This window comes from Triticum dicoccoides, chromosome 1B, assembly GCF_002162155.2.
Source record: "Triticum dicoccoides isolate Atlit2015 ecotype Zavitan chromosome 1B, WEW_v2.0, whole genome shotgun sequence".
NCBI lineage: Eukaryota > Viridiplantae > Streptophyta > Magnoliopsida > Poales > Poaceae > Triticum > Triticum dicoccoides.
Window position 1 is genome coordinate 117225854 of NC_041381.1, and position 12599 is coordinate 117238452.

General features: G+C 45.9%; 1 long non-coding RNA gene across 2 annotated transcripts; it reads right to left on the reverse strand.

The window, feature by feature from the left end:
* Positions 1–1753: 1753 nt before the first annotated feature.
* On the reverse strand, positions 1754–4832 carry LOC119302438. 2 transcript variants are annotated; one of them, XR_005147586.1, is made up of 5 exons: positions 4619–4832; positions 4477–4535; positions 4327–4400; positions 2373–2420; positions 1754–1987 (listed from the first exon to the last, which is right to left on the reverse strand). It is a non-coding gene; the product is annotated as an uncharacterized LOC119302438 (long non-coding RNA). The 2 variants fall into 2 exon arrangements; XR_005147577.1 differs by having other exon boundaries at positions 4477–4540.
* Positions 4833–12599: the final 7767 nt, after the last annotated feature.

Genomic DNA, 12599 nt, shown 5'->3' on the forward strand with positions numbered 1-12599 from the left:
GTACCTGCCGCAGGGTGAGGGCAGGTGGTGCTTGACCGTGACGCCCGCACTCCGCAGAAAGGTGAGGGCAGGTGGTGCTTGACCGCGTCGCCCGCGCCCCGCAGCATTCTGCGGAGCACGGGCTGCCTGAGGCGCGGGGTTGAGGTCACCCTGGGCGGGCGGTGCGGCGTGGGCAGGCCATGTTGCCCAGTGGTCGGGTCACCGGACATGGACGCGACGAAGCAGTGGAACACAGGTCGGCGGAAAGAAGATATCGGCGCACCCCTACCTGGCGCGCCAAATGTCAGATATCGGGTTCCGGCAAAACCCTTAAGGTTCAAACTCTGGGGTGCGCGCAAAGATCTACTTCCTACCGATCCACGTCCCAACGCCTCGCTATGAATCTAAGCTACACGATGAACAACACAAGGGACACAACGTTTATACTAGTTCGGGCCACCGTTGTGGTGTAATACCCTACTCTAGTTTGTGGTGTGGTGGATTGCCTCAGGGGCTGATGATGAATGATACAAAGGAAGAACAGCCTCGCGAGAGGTGTTCTTGAGCTGGTGTGGTGCTCTACTTGGGTGGATTCGGTCTCTGGTGGTTGAGTGAGAACTCGATGAGATCCCCCGCTACTATGGTGGCTATATCTATATAGAGAGGCCCTGGTCCTCTCCCCAAATATTGAGCGGGAAGGGAGCCAACAATGACCATTTTGAAGGGGAACATCTAGTACAAGTTATCTTGACTAAAGTTGGTCTTCGACTACCAAAGGCACTGGTGATGACGCCGTCTTGGGATCCATGGTGACCTCCGTCCTGCCGCTCTGCTGGTCTTGGTCTTGTTGCACCGAAATGGTAACCTTTGCTTGATGCCTCGGTACACCGTGCCTGCACTTGCCCCCTTTGCACCAAAGAGGAAACAACGACACTGCGCAGGCTGGCGCCCGCCTGATCTCGATTGTCACAGCTTGCGTCACGAGCACCTCGCGAGGTACCCCTGCCTTGATCTCTTCGCCTCCCCGTGAGCCTGCCTGGTGAGGCCGCCCCTGAGAAAGCCTTGCGTCGTCCGCCCCGTCACTACAAGAAATACGCTTAATTATGACTCCCCATTTTGGTCGTTAATTCGTTATTTCTTTCGTTTATTAACCTTTTTCTGACCAAATTGAGAAGGTCAACAGTTGGCCGTCAAGAATAAACAAATGTGACCTTTTCTGAAATTTTGGTCATGGCTACCCTTGACCAAAATTTTCGTCGTTAAATCTTTGAGAAAAATTATGGTCATTACTAATTAGCCTAGACCACGTAGGATCTGATGTGGCCAAGCCAACGTGGCGATGTCCACGTGGCACATGTGATGACATGGCAAAAATGATGACATGGACGCCATGTGGGATCGGTCAAAATCAGTTGTTTCAATGGGCCAAGCCCAATATAGCCCATTTTCAAATTTACTTTCGGGCCACAACTATGGGCCAACCCCTTCTTAATTCAATCCATTTTTAACCATGGGCCTAGCCCAACATATCAGCCTGTTAATGTTTGTTCTTGGGCTAAGGCAATGTACAACCCATTTATTAATTAAGCCAGCCCTTTTCTCTAAACGGTCCAGCCCACTCACTCAATTTAGTAGTTTCGGTCCAGCCCTTATTCAAGGGAGATCAACATTTCATTGGACAATTTGGTAGTCAATCAAAAGCACAGGAGAACATAATGGTAATATAATATAATTCTCAAAATAACACAGCAATATCATTACACCACAGGATCTCAATAACACAGCAGGATGAACATAGAGCACATCATTTCACTATATCTTTGGTGTGTGTGTCAATGTTCCTGTGTGATGGCCAATGTAGTTTCTCGCCACACGATGATGACAAATGGTGGTTGTGTTCATGTCTGAAATCGTGTATATACCATCCATTTTCCGCTGTACGGTGTAGTCTCATCAAGGCTTGGCAGGTGCATGCTACTGTTTTTGTGTTTTCTTTCTTTGGCCTTCCCTGAAATTATAAGGACAAATGCACAAATTAGTATTATGGAATAACAAGGATGGGGGCACTATTAAGTTTGAAACATTTCAAACTTAAGAAATGAGAACAGACAACAGAGCATCATGTTTGCAAACTAAAGCAGGACAAAGAGTAAATTCCGTGAGACACTGAAATTCTAGAATACCAGGATATAGCAGATTTACTTTCCTTTTGAGCTACTGAAAAAACGAACAGTTTACTAAGATAGGATAGTGGCGGAAATACTAATCAAGTTACTCAATCATAAGGCATGTGAGAAGGATCTGATGAGTATGGCATGAAAAACCATCAATCTGAAACTGGAACTACAGGAAGAACAAAAACAGAGTAAAAATGTTCAAGGGAAAATGGGCACCTTCGTCACATCAGGGTCAGTATATTTCCTTGGAAATATCATCATAACCTTGCAAAGAACAATGTGCATCAGACATGAATCACAAGAGATAAAGCATCAAGACAAACTGAATATGGTGTCCACTTTATGCTACAACATCGTCATCAGGATTAGAACATATGGATACTCAGTGCTGGATGAGACCATATACAATACCACTACAACAAAATAGGATGCCGCATGCTACGGTGCACCAGCGTACTTGATCCGGCCTTGATGTTCATGAGCGTGTCGGCCTAACACTCCGCGGTGGGCAGCTTGAAGCTGAACCAAACCAGCCAGGTCACAACGTTAAGTGATGCTGGACGACACAGCCGGCGAGTAGGAGCAACCTAAGACGAACCGCACCTCATGCACTTATGCACCTTACATTTTAGAAGTTTGCATATTAGAAAAGGAGGATATTAAGCTAACATGTCAAAAACACTAGGTCAATTGTAGACTAAAAAATTGACTGCAGCTCATACTCATTTACATGAGACATATCATATGATTGCATACCAGAATTGACATCAAGGAATGTAAACAGAGACATTAGAGTTGACATCAAGGAACTGGTAATACACCACTAAATTGGCTATTAAGCAAGTTCAGGTTTCTTAAGGATGAGAAATCTGCTCCTAAAATAACAATGCTATGTGCAGACTTGAAGAATGACATGACAGGTTATGATATAGAAGGTGTGTCATGTGAGATGGATAACTCATAAAACAGCCTTTCACAGGTCAAGAATTGTATTTGTCTCTTGCAGTTTGTTCATATGCATGTAAGGCTATTAAGAATCCCACAGCAGGGTGTAGGAAAAATATATATAAAGGAATCATCAACGTCTGTTTTTTAAAACAGTAAGGGCGGTATATACTTGGTAAAATATATTGCAACTGCCCTTGGTTGGTTCCTGGGTGCAAACTACTATGGGAAGCATCACAATATACAGAAGTAATTTCTTTTTGAAAGGAAAAGTAATTCGGCATGGTGCACCAATGAACACATATACTCAATAGGTATTCTATGGAAATCTTCTCACTGTCCAATAGTTATATATATAAATAACAGGAAAAATGTGCAAATGTTCATGCACACAGTGGAATAGATTATGAAGAAACCGATTAAACATAAGATGTACCACCAGTTCTTGATTATCCACATATGCATTGGAGCACACCATGTGTGGCGGTAGGAGGAGGGGAGGAGGACGTCCTATAGCAGCATTTTCTCCTCATCAGAAAATTAGTACTAAAAATTAGTACTAATATAGTTAGTTACTCGGTACTTTTTGTATTTTGTTTCCAATGCGTCAAACTAACTTATATAGTTAGTTACTTATTATTACACTACCTACTAATTGTAGCACAAATGTGCTTACTTACACCACATTGTTAAAATTTCTCGTAGTTGGTTTACTGGACCAAGCATGTGATTTTACTCATCTATTATTTGTGGGCATTTTGTATGATGCCTATACTATACTCATTTTTCTTCTCTAATTAATATACCATGCCTACTGAGAATAAAGTACATTCCTTAGGAACAAAGATTAAAGATTTTAGGACTTAAAAACATGGAGAAACTTTGTGCTTTGTCTTTGAACTCTGTTGTTTATTGTTCTTGATATGCTATTTAATGGACTGGGGCAATGAGAAGTAGATGAAACAATGATATTAAACGGACTGGAGCAGGAGCAGGACCACGACCACGATCGATCACTTAGGCCTCAACAGCAGTCACCAATGGAGGCTACTTGATCTGCACTACCCTGTAAGGAGGCAGGGGTCGGATGCAGTATCTTGGTTAGAAACCATTCAAGCACCCTGCTGCCATCACGTGCCACATCCATGTTGTGTCCATAAAAATTGCAATTGATGTCCACTTTAGATCAGATGTTCAAGGGTTGGAAAAAGAGGTTGGAGCTCACCACGTGTGGGGGTAGGAGGAGGGGAGGGGAGGAGGACGTCCTTCAACAGCAGTTTCTCCTCATCAGAGCAGCACCTGCACAAAAAAGAGCCTTCAACATGTCTAGATCGGGAAGAGGAAAAATTAAAAAGGCAGAACAAGAAAGGAGAACCTTCCATGGCGTCCTGTACTAGGAGCAGCTCGTCTCTCTCCGGCCATAGCCTTGAATTCCTTTCCTTGACAAAATATGCGCACACATCAAGAGGAGAAGAAGAGAAGTTGTAGAAGGAGACAGCGGGAGGAGGGATTCGTACCCTCTAGGGCCCTGGGCGCTGGGACGGAGGCTCCATGCGTTATGTGGGAGGAGCTCCGTCTCCATGGGGTAGTGGTGGAGCTGCGTCGTTCATGGCATCCAGACAGGGGAGGAAGAAACCTTCCTGTCCATGGCATCCCGGTGCTCGACCGGCAACGGCGCGCTAGATCTGTGAGGCAAACGAGATGATGTGAGGAAGAGACAGAGGAATTGTCGGGGGTTGGGTGCGACATATGCCAAAGGATGGCTTATCATGGTGGGGGCGAGTAGAACGTCCCCGTTGCCAGGAAACGGAATGAGGCGAAGACATGCACACCGACGAATCTTACCCAGCTTCGGGGCTCTCCGAGGAGATAACACCCCTACTGCTGCTCTGCAGGGTCTCCGCATGATCACTAAGGCAAAGTGAGTACAAGGTTGCTCCTCGAGCTGTATTCTGGAGGTAGGAGAGGGCAAGGCTAGCTCTCTCCTTCCTATATGGTCTGGTCTAGTGCTAGTGGATTCGAACCCTTTGCATTGGTGCTCCGGGGGGTTTATATAGGCCTACCCCTCGAGGGTACAATGGTAATCTGGCTGGGCGCGGGTCCCAGCCGTCTGTCTCTCAGGCCGCCGTCTTCTCCGCCGACTGCTGGGGCCCGCCGACTGGCGGGCCCCGCCGACAGGCCCGGCACTGTAGCCGTGCTTCCAATGACGCTGGCTTGGTCATGGGGTCGTGGCAACAGTGCCGCCGCTTGACGGACGATCATTGTCGCCATTTCCCGTCTTGTCTGGTTAATGGCGCGTGGGGCCCGTGGGAGGGGCTAGCCGACTCCAAGGGGCCGACTCCCACGGGTCCGTCTTTGGGGCGCTCTCGCCGTCTTCTGTGCTCCCGCTAATGGGCGGGTCCCGCCGTCTCTGGGCCGTACAGGTAGGCCGTCGTGGGCACAGTGCGTCGCCCACTGAGGCTGAGGTCAGGGCGGGCATGGCAACAGTACCGCGCCATGATGGAGATCTCCAGCGATACGGCGCACTGTAGCCATGCCGGCCCCTCGTAAGCAGGGTGGAGACGGCCACGCTGCAGCCGTACCCCGCCCCGTCCATCGTGCCGAAGGCAGGAGATGGGTGGAGTTGCGGGCCGACTCCCGTGGGAGTCGGCGTGTCTTGGAGTCGCCTATGGGTCTCGGCTTATCTTGGAGTCGCCTCTGGGACTCGGCTTATCTTGGAGTCGCCTCTGGGACTCGGCTTGAGGGGTGCAGCCTGCCCGATGTCTTGAAAGGTTCTGGGGGTCGGGTTAGCCTACCCGTGGCCCGTTACTCCGACAATAGTCCCCGAAGCTGGTGAGGCTCCGAGGGTGATACGTCGTGGGGCCTCAACAGTTTCACTCTTCTGGTGGTGGAGTCTGGGCCCTGCTTGCCGTCTTCCTTCAGGCCGACTATCCGGAGTCGGATTCGCAGATGGCCGTCTTGTTCCGTAAAGAGTTCGAAAGTCGTGGCGGGAGACCAGGCGGCGTGCCTGATACGCTTCCCCGCGGCCGCCCGCCGCGGCCCTGTCGCGCGGCGCCACGCGGCGAGGACAGTCTGCCTACCCACGCGCGCGATAGGACAGTCCGTCAGGCGGGGCCCGCCACTACCGCGCCTTGGCACGCGAACGGATCCGTTGCGGCCGTGCGGACGGTTGGGTTTCCCACGTTGTTACTGCGCATAGTAACTTCGTGGGGTAAATCGGGGGGGGGGGCATGGGGTCCCGCGCGCAGTTAATCCCACGCCCGCCTCATCGGCTTCTCAACCTACGAGGCTATAAGTAGGCGGGAGGAGTGGAGCGGTGAAGCACGCGCACCCATCTTCCCTGCTCCCCCACCTCCTCTTGCCTCCTTTGCTTCCTTTCTCCTTCTTGCCGCCGTCGTGCCGAACTACACCGCGCCCGCAGCGATGACCTCTTCCCCCGCCGCCGCGGCTCCTGCCGTGCGCTTCGGTGTATGGGACGGCTCCGAGGTGGACGACGACCTCATCGAGTTTCTTCGCAAGATGCGCCACCTCCCCGGTGCGCACCTCGTGCGAGCCTGCGCCGCGCCGGCGAGGGAGATACTGATGATGATGGAAGTTGCATGGCAATATATCTCGGAATGGCTATTGAAATGCCATGATAGGTAGGTATGGTGTCTGTTTTGAGGAAGATATAAGGAGGCTTATGTGTGGTAGAGCGTATCGTATCACGGGGTTTGGATGCACCGGCGAAGTTTGCACCAACTCTCGAGGTGAGAAAGGACAATGCACGGTACCGAAGAGGCTAGCAAGGATGGAAGCGTGAGAGTGCGTATAATCCATGGACTCAACATTAGTCATAAAGAACTAACATACTTATTGCAAAAATTTATTAGACCATGAAACAAAGTACTACGCGCATGCTCCTAGGGGGGAGGTTGGTAGGAGTTAACCATCGCGCGCCCCCGACCTTCACGCAAAGATAAACAATCAAAATACAATGCGCGCCAATTTGGTTACATAGTTAGTAGACCATACGTGCATGCTTCGGGAATCACAAACCTTAACACAAACATCCTTACTAAACACAACCATCTACTAGTACCTCCCACATATTATCACCTCTATATCGCAAAACTAATGCAAGGAATCAAACATATCATATTCAGTGATCCACAAGTTTATGTAGGATTTTATGACTAACCATGTGATTGAACAATTCATGTCATCTCTCTAAATTGATATAAGTGAAGCAAGAGAGTTTAGTTCTTTCTACAAAAGATATGCCCACGCCCTAACAAATATAAGTGAAGCAAAAGAGCATTCTACAAATGGTGGTTTTCTATGTGAAGAGAAACATGCAATCCAGACTTCAAATGATATAAGTGAAGCACATGAAGCATTCTATAAAGTCATACTCAAAATATTTAAGTGAAGTGCAATGAGCATTCTATAAATCAACCAAGGACTATCTCATACCAGCATGGTGCATAAAATAAAAGTGAAAACTAAATGCAAAAGACGCTCCAAGACTTGCACATATCGCATGAACAAAACGAATACGAAAACATACCGATACTTGTTGAAGAAAGAGGGGATGCCTTCCAGGGTATCCCCAAGATTAGACGCTTGAGTCTCCTTGAATATTTACTTGGGGTGCCTTGGGAATCCCCAAGCTTGAGCTCTTGCCTCTCTTCCTTTTTCTCATATCGAGACCTCCTCGATTAGGCACTTCATCCACACAAAACTTCAACAGAGAACTCGGTAAGATCCGTTAGTATAATAAAGCAAATCACTACTCTAAGTACTGTAGAAAACCAATTCATATTTTTTTTGCATTGTGTCTACTTGAATATAACTTTTCCATGGCTTAATCCACTAATATAAATTGATAGATTCATCAAAACAAGCAAACTATGCATCAAAAACAGAATCTGTCAAAAACAGAACAGTCTGTAGCAATCTGAAGATTCACCATACTTCTGGTACCCTAAAAATTCTACCAAAATTTTGAAACGTAAACATTTTATACAGAAAGACAGTGAAAAAGGAGTCAGAACCATTTGACATTCCAGTTAAAAATGTAAAATCGCACACTACAGCCAAAGGTTCTGTCCTGCACCGTACAAACCAACAAGCATTGTAAACATCCTAAAGGCAAACCTTGGCACATTATTTTTATAATACAATGGAATTGTACAAGGGGATAATTATTTTTGATGTAAAGTTTCTGTAGTCAAGATTAACAAAGTTTCCGTGAGCATGAACAAAGTTCAAGGAGCTCTCCCACATCAACAATGCTTGTCTTTCTCACTTTCACTTTCCTTTTTGAAAAGTTTTGAGTTCCCCTCTTTATTTTTTTGTTTGTTTTTAGACTATATAAAAGCACTCAACAGAAATAAATGACTCTCTTAAACTTCCGGGTTGTCTCCCTGGCAGTGTTTTCTTTAAAGCCATTAAGCTAGGCATATAGTGCTCAAGTAATGGATCCACCCGGATCCCAAGGTATATCAAAGCCAATTTTAATTAACAATGATTTGTGATTTAGTAGTGAGCACAAAGTAACATATATCATGTAATGATGAAGTCTAACCCTCTTCCTATGCATCGGCATGTCATAAAAGAACAATTCATGCACACATAGTAAAGGCCAATGCATAGTATAAGCAGTTTCTTGCAATTTTATCTTATTGGAGACATAGAGAGGTGGAGATATAGTTCCTCTCTCATAATAGTTGCAAGTAGGAGCAGAAAGCACATGCATATTATATCTATCAAAATCATCATGTGTAGTAGTAAAACGCAACCCATCAATATAATCCTTAATAAGCACAAACTTCTCCAATATAGTGTAGTTTGGAGAATTCAAAATGATAATAGGACTATCATGTGTGGGTGCAATAGCAACAATTTCATGTTTAACATAAGGAACTATAGCAAGTTCATCTCCATAAGCATAATTCATATTGGCATCTTGGCCACAAGCATAGCAAGCATCATCAAAAAGGGATATTTCAAGAGAATCTATGGGATCATTGCAATCATCATAGCAATCATCCTTCGGTAAGCATGAAGGGGAATTAAACAATGTATGAGTTGAAGAGTTACTCTCATTAGAAGGTGGGCACGGGTGATCAATCCGCTCTTCCTCCTTTTGTTCTTCGCTCTCCTCATCATCTTTTTCATCCAGTGAGCTCACAGTTTCATCCATTTCTTCTTCCATAGCTTCCTGCAAAATATTAGTCTCCTCTTGGATATCAGAGACTTTCTCAATAAATGCATCAATATTGTAATTGTATTCATAATTCCTATAACAATATTTAAGTATAGCAAACATTTTAGGTCTATAAACTGAATCATCAAAATCTTCAAACATTTTAAACATAGATTCAATCTCATAAGCACCCATAAAAGCAACAAATTCTTCTATTCGTTCAACATCATAGTAATCATTTATACCATTAGCATAAGAAGTTAAGGTTTCATTATCATTAAATTTGCATGAAAAGGGAAGGTGTGGAGCCTTCATCCTAGAGCAACAAGTATAATCATATCTCAAGAATAATCCCAAGCATACCAATGCAACGTATTAATTTGATCCTATAATAGTTTCCCTTTTTGTGTCAAGCGATAATCCCTAAAGTATTCACGTTGATCCAACGTTACTCCCATTATAAAGTTGAATGAGGTTTTCTTAGGATTATCAAAGTGGTACATAATATTTTGAACATAATGAGCATCGAGAGTTTTAGGAGGTTCCCCATCTCCACGAATAGCAAGTACACCTAATTTTTTTGGTATTTCTTGTTCCATATCCATAACTAAAGATAGAGAACAACTTAGAACAGCAAATAAAAATTACTTAGTGATAAAGCAAATAAGCACACACGAGAATATTCACCCCACGCTATGACTCCCTGGCAACAGCGCCAGAAAAAGGTCTTGATGACCCGCAAGTATATGGGATAGTTGTAGACTCTTTCATAAGTAAGAGTGTCGAACCCAATGAGGAGATAAAGGTAGAACAAATACTCTCTCAAGTCCTATCGGCCACTGATACGACTCTACGCACGCTTGACGTTCGCTTTACCTAGAACACGTATGAAACTAGAAGTACTTTGTAGGTGTGATAGGATAGGTTTGCAAGATAATAAAGAGAACGTAAATAAAAAGTAGGGGCTGTTTAGATAAAGAAGTAACTAAGTTAGTATTAGTAGAGAGCTTTTTGTTACGAGAAATTTATTTGTCCAAGGCAATCGATAACTAGACCGGTAATCACTATTGCAATTCTATTTGAGGGAGAGGCATAAGATAACATACTTTCTCTTCTTGGATCATATGCACTTATGATTGGAACTCTAGAAAGCATCCGCAACTACTAAAGATTCATTAAGGTAAAACCCAACCATAGCATTAAAGCATCAAGTCCCCTTTATCCCATACGCAAACAACCTACTTACTCGGGTCTGTGCTTCTGTTCACTCACGCCACCCACCATGAGCAAATCATGAACATATTGCAAACCCTACAACGGAGATCCCTCACGCTTGCGTGACATGGAGAGCACCATAGGACATCACCAATAATAAAACATGCAACTCAAACCAATCACGATCATCAATTAACCCATAGGACAAAACGGATCTACTCAAACATCATAAGATAGCCATACATCATTGGGAAACAATATATAGCGTTGAGCACCATGCTTAAGTAGAGATTACAGCGGGTAAGAGAAGGGTTACACCGCTGCATAGAGGGGGGAGAGTTGGTGATGAAGGCGGTGAAGTTGTTGGTGAAGATCGCGGTGATGATGATGGCCCCCGGTGGTGTTCCGGCGCCACCGGAAGCAAGGGGGAGAGAGCCCCCCTTCTTCTTATTCTTCCTTGACCTTCTCCCTAGATGGGAGAAGGGTTTCCCCTCTGGTCCTTGGCTCCCATGGTGTGGGAGGGGTGAGAGCCCATCTGAGATTGGATCTATCTCTCTGTCTCTCTCTGTTTTTGCGCTCTCAGATCCTCCCCCTTCACCGTTTCTTTTATATCCAGAGATCCGTAACTCTGATTGGGGTGAATCTTTCGCCCAGATTTTTCCTCATAAAATTAGCTTTCTTGCAGCAAAAGTAGAGCGTCAACCACTTTACGGGTGGCCCACGAGGGTGCCAGGCGCGCCCAGAGGGGAGGGCGCGCCCCCCTATCTTGTGGCCACCTCGGGCATCGTTTCACATTGATTCTTCCTCCGGAAATCCCCCAATATTCCAAAATAATTCTTTGTCTATTTTTATCCCGTTTGGACTCCGTTTGATATTGGGTTTCTGCAAAACATAAAACATGCAACAAACAGGAACTAGCACTGGGCACTGGATCAATATGTTAGTCCCAAAAATAGTATAAAAAGTTGCCAAAAGTATATGAAAGTTGAATAATATTGGCATGGAACAATCAAAAATTATAGATACGACGGAGATGTATCACATACCTTGCAACGACGGAGCCCGTCCAAGCCCAGATCGCGGCCGCCCACGCCCAGCTCATGGCGGCCTTTTCCATAGAGATGGTGGATGCGGATGGCGAGATGCTTGCTGAATATGGTGCGATGGATGCCATGGAGCCCCTTCCCCAGGAGACCGTCGGGCGCGAGCTAGACATGAAGGATGCGGCAGAGATCGACGACCACCAGCCATAGTAATACTCTTTGTTTTGTTTAATTAAGAGCGCTGGTCTTTAATTTCTTAGAGTAATGTTTAGGCCAGCTAGCTCTGTTTAATTGCTGAACTTGCTCGATTAAGAAGTGTGGGTGTGTTGTAGTCTCCTTTGTGTACCCAAATTATGCAATGACGTGGATGAGCACTGTAACCAGGGAAATTGGAACCAAAATTCTTGATGTTCAAACTCATCGCACACGCGTTAACCTATCTGAATCGTTTGTGATGCTCACATATCGTACACAGTTCTGAATAAGGGACCGTGTCTGATGACACTTTGTGCGCCAGTTTTTTGCTGAAGCGATTCCAAATTTTTGGCTTCCGTGGAAATATCTACCTCCCCGCCCCTCCCCCTTACCAAAGCCATATTTCCCCTGTTTCTGCCTTCCTTTCCAAGTTGAAACCTTCACTCCTTGCTTGCAGCGCCGCCCCCCTCGCCGGCGACCCTCCTTCATGCTGCTCTGCCTCATCTATCCAGGCAGGTAATCCACACGAGACCACCATCCTCCTCCTCCTTCCACATCACACATGCCCCGATCGCCGGCGCGACACCTTCCACCCAAATCACCAAGCCATCCACCAAATAAGCGCCTCCCTAAGCCATGGTGCACGCAGTATAGCCAGGAGCTCAAGGAGCATTTGGCAGCAGAGAAGCAAATCGTGGCCGCACGCGCGGATGAGGTCATGATGGCTACCATTCGTGCCGACCCCCAGTTCTTGGAGGAGCACCTTGCCATTTGCTAGCTATGCTGGTTAAGTATGCTTGGTTTACCTGTTGCGTGTGCTGCTCCTTCCTTTCCTTAACTAATTCTAGTGAGTTG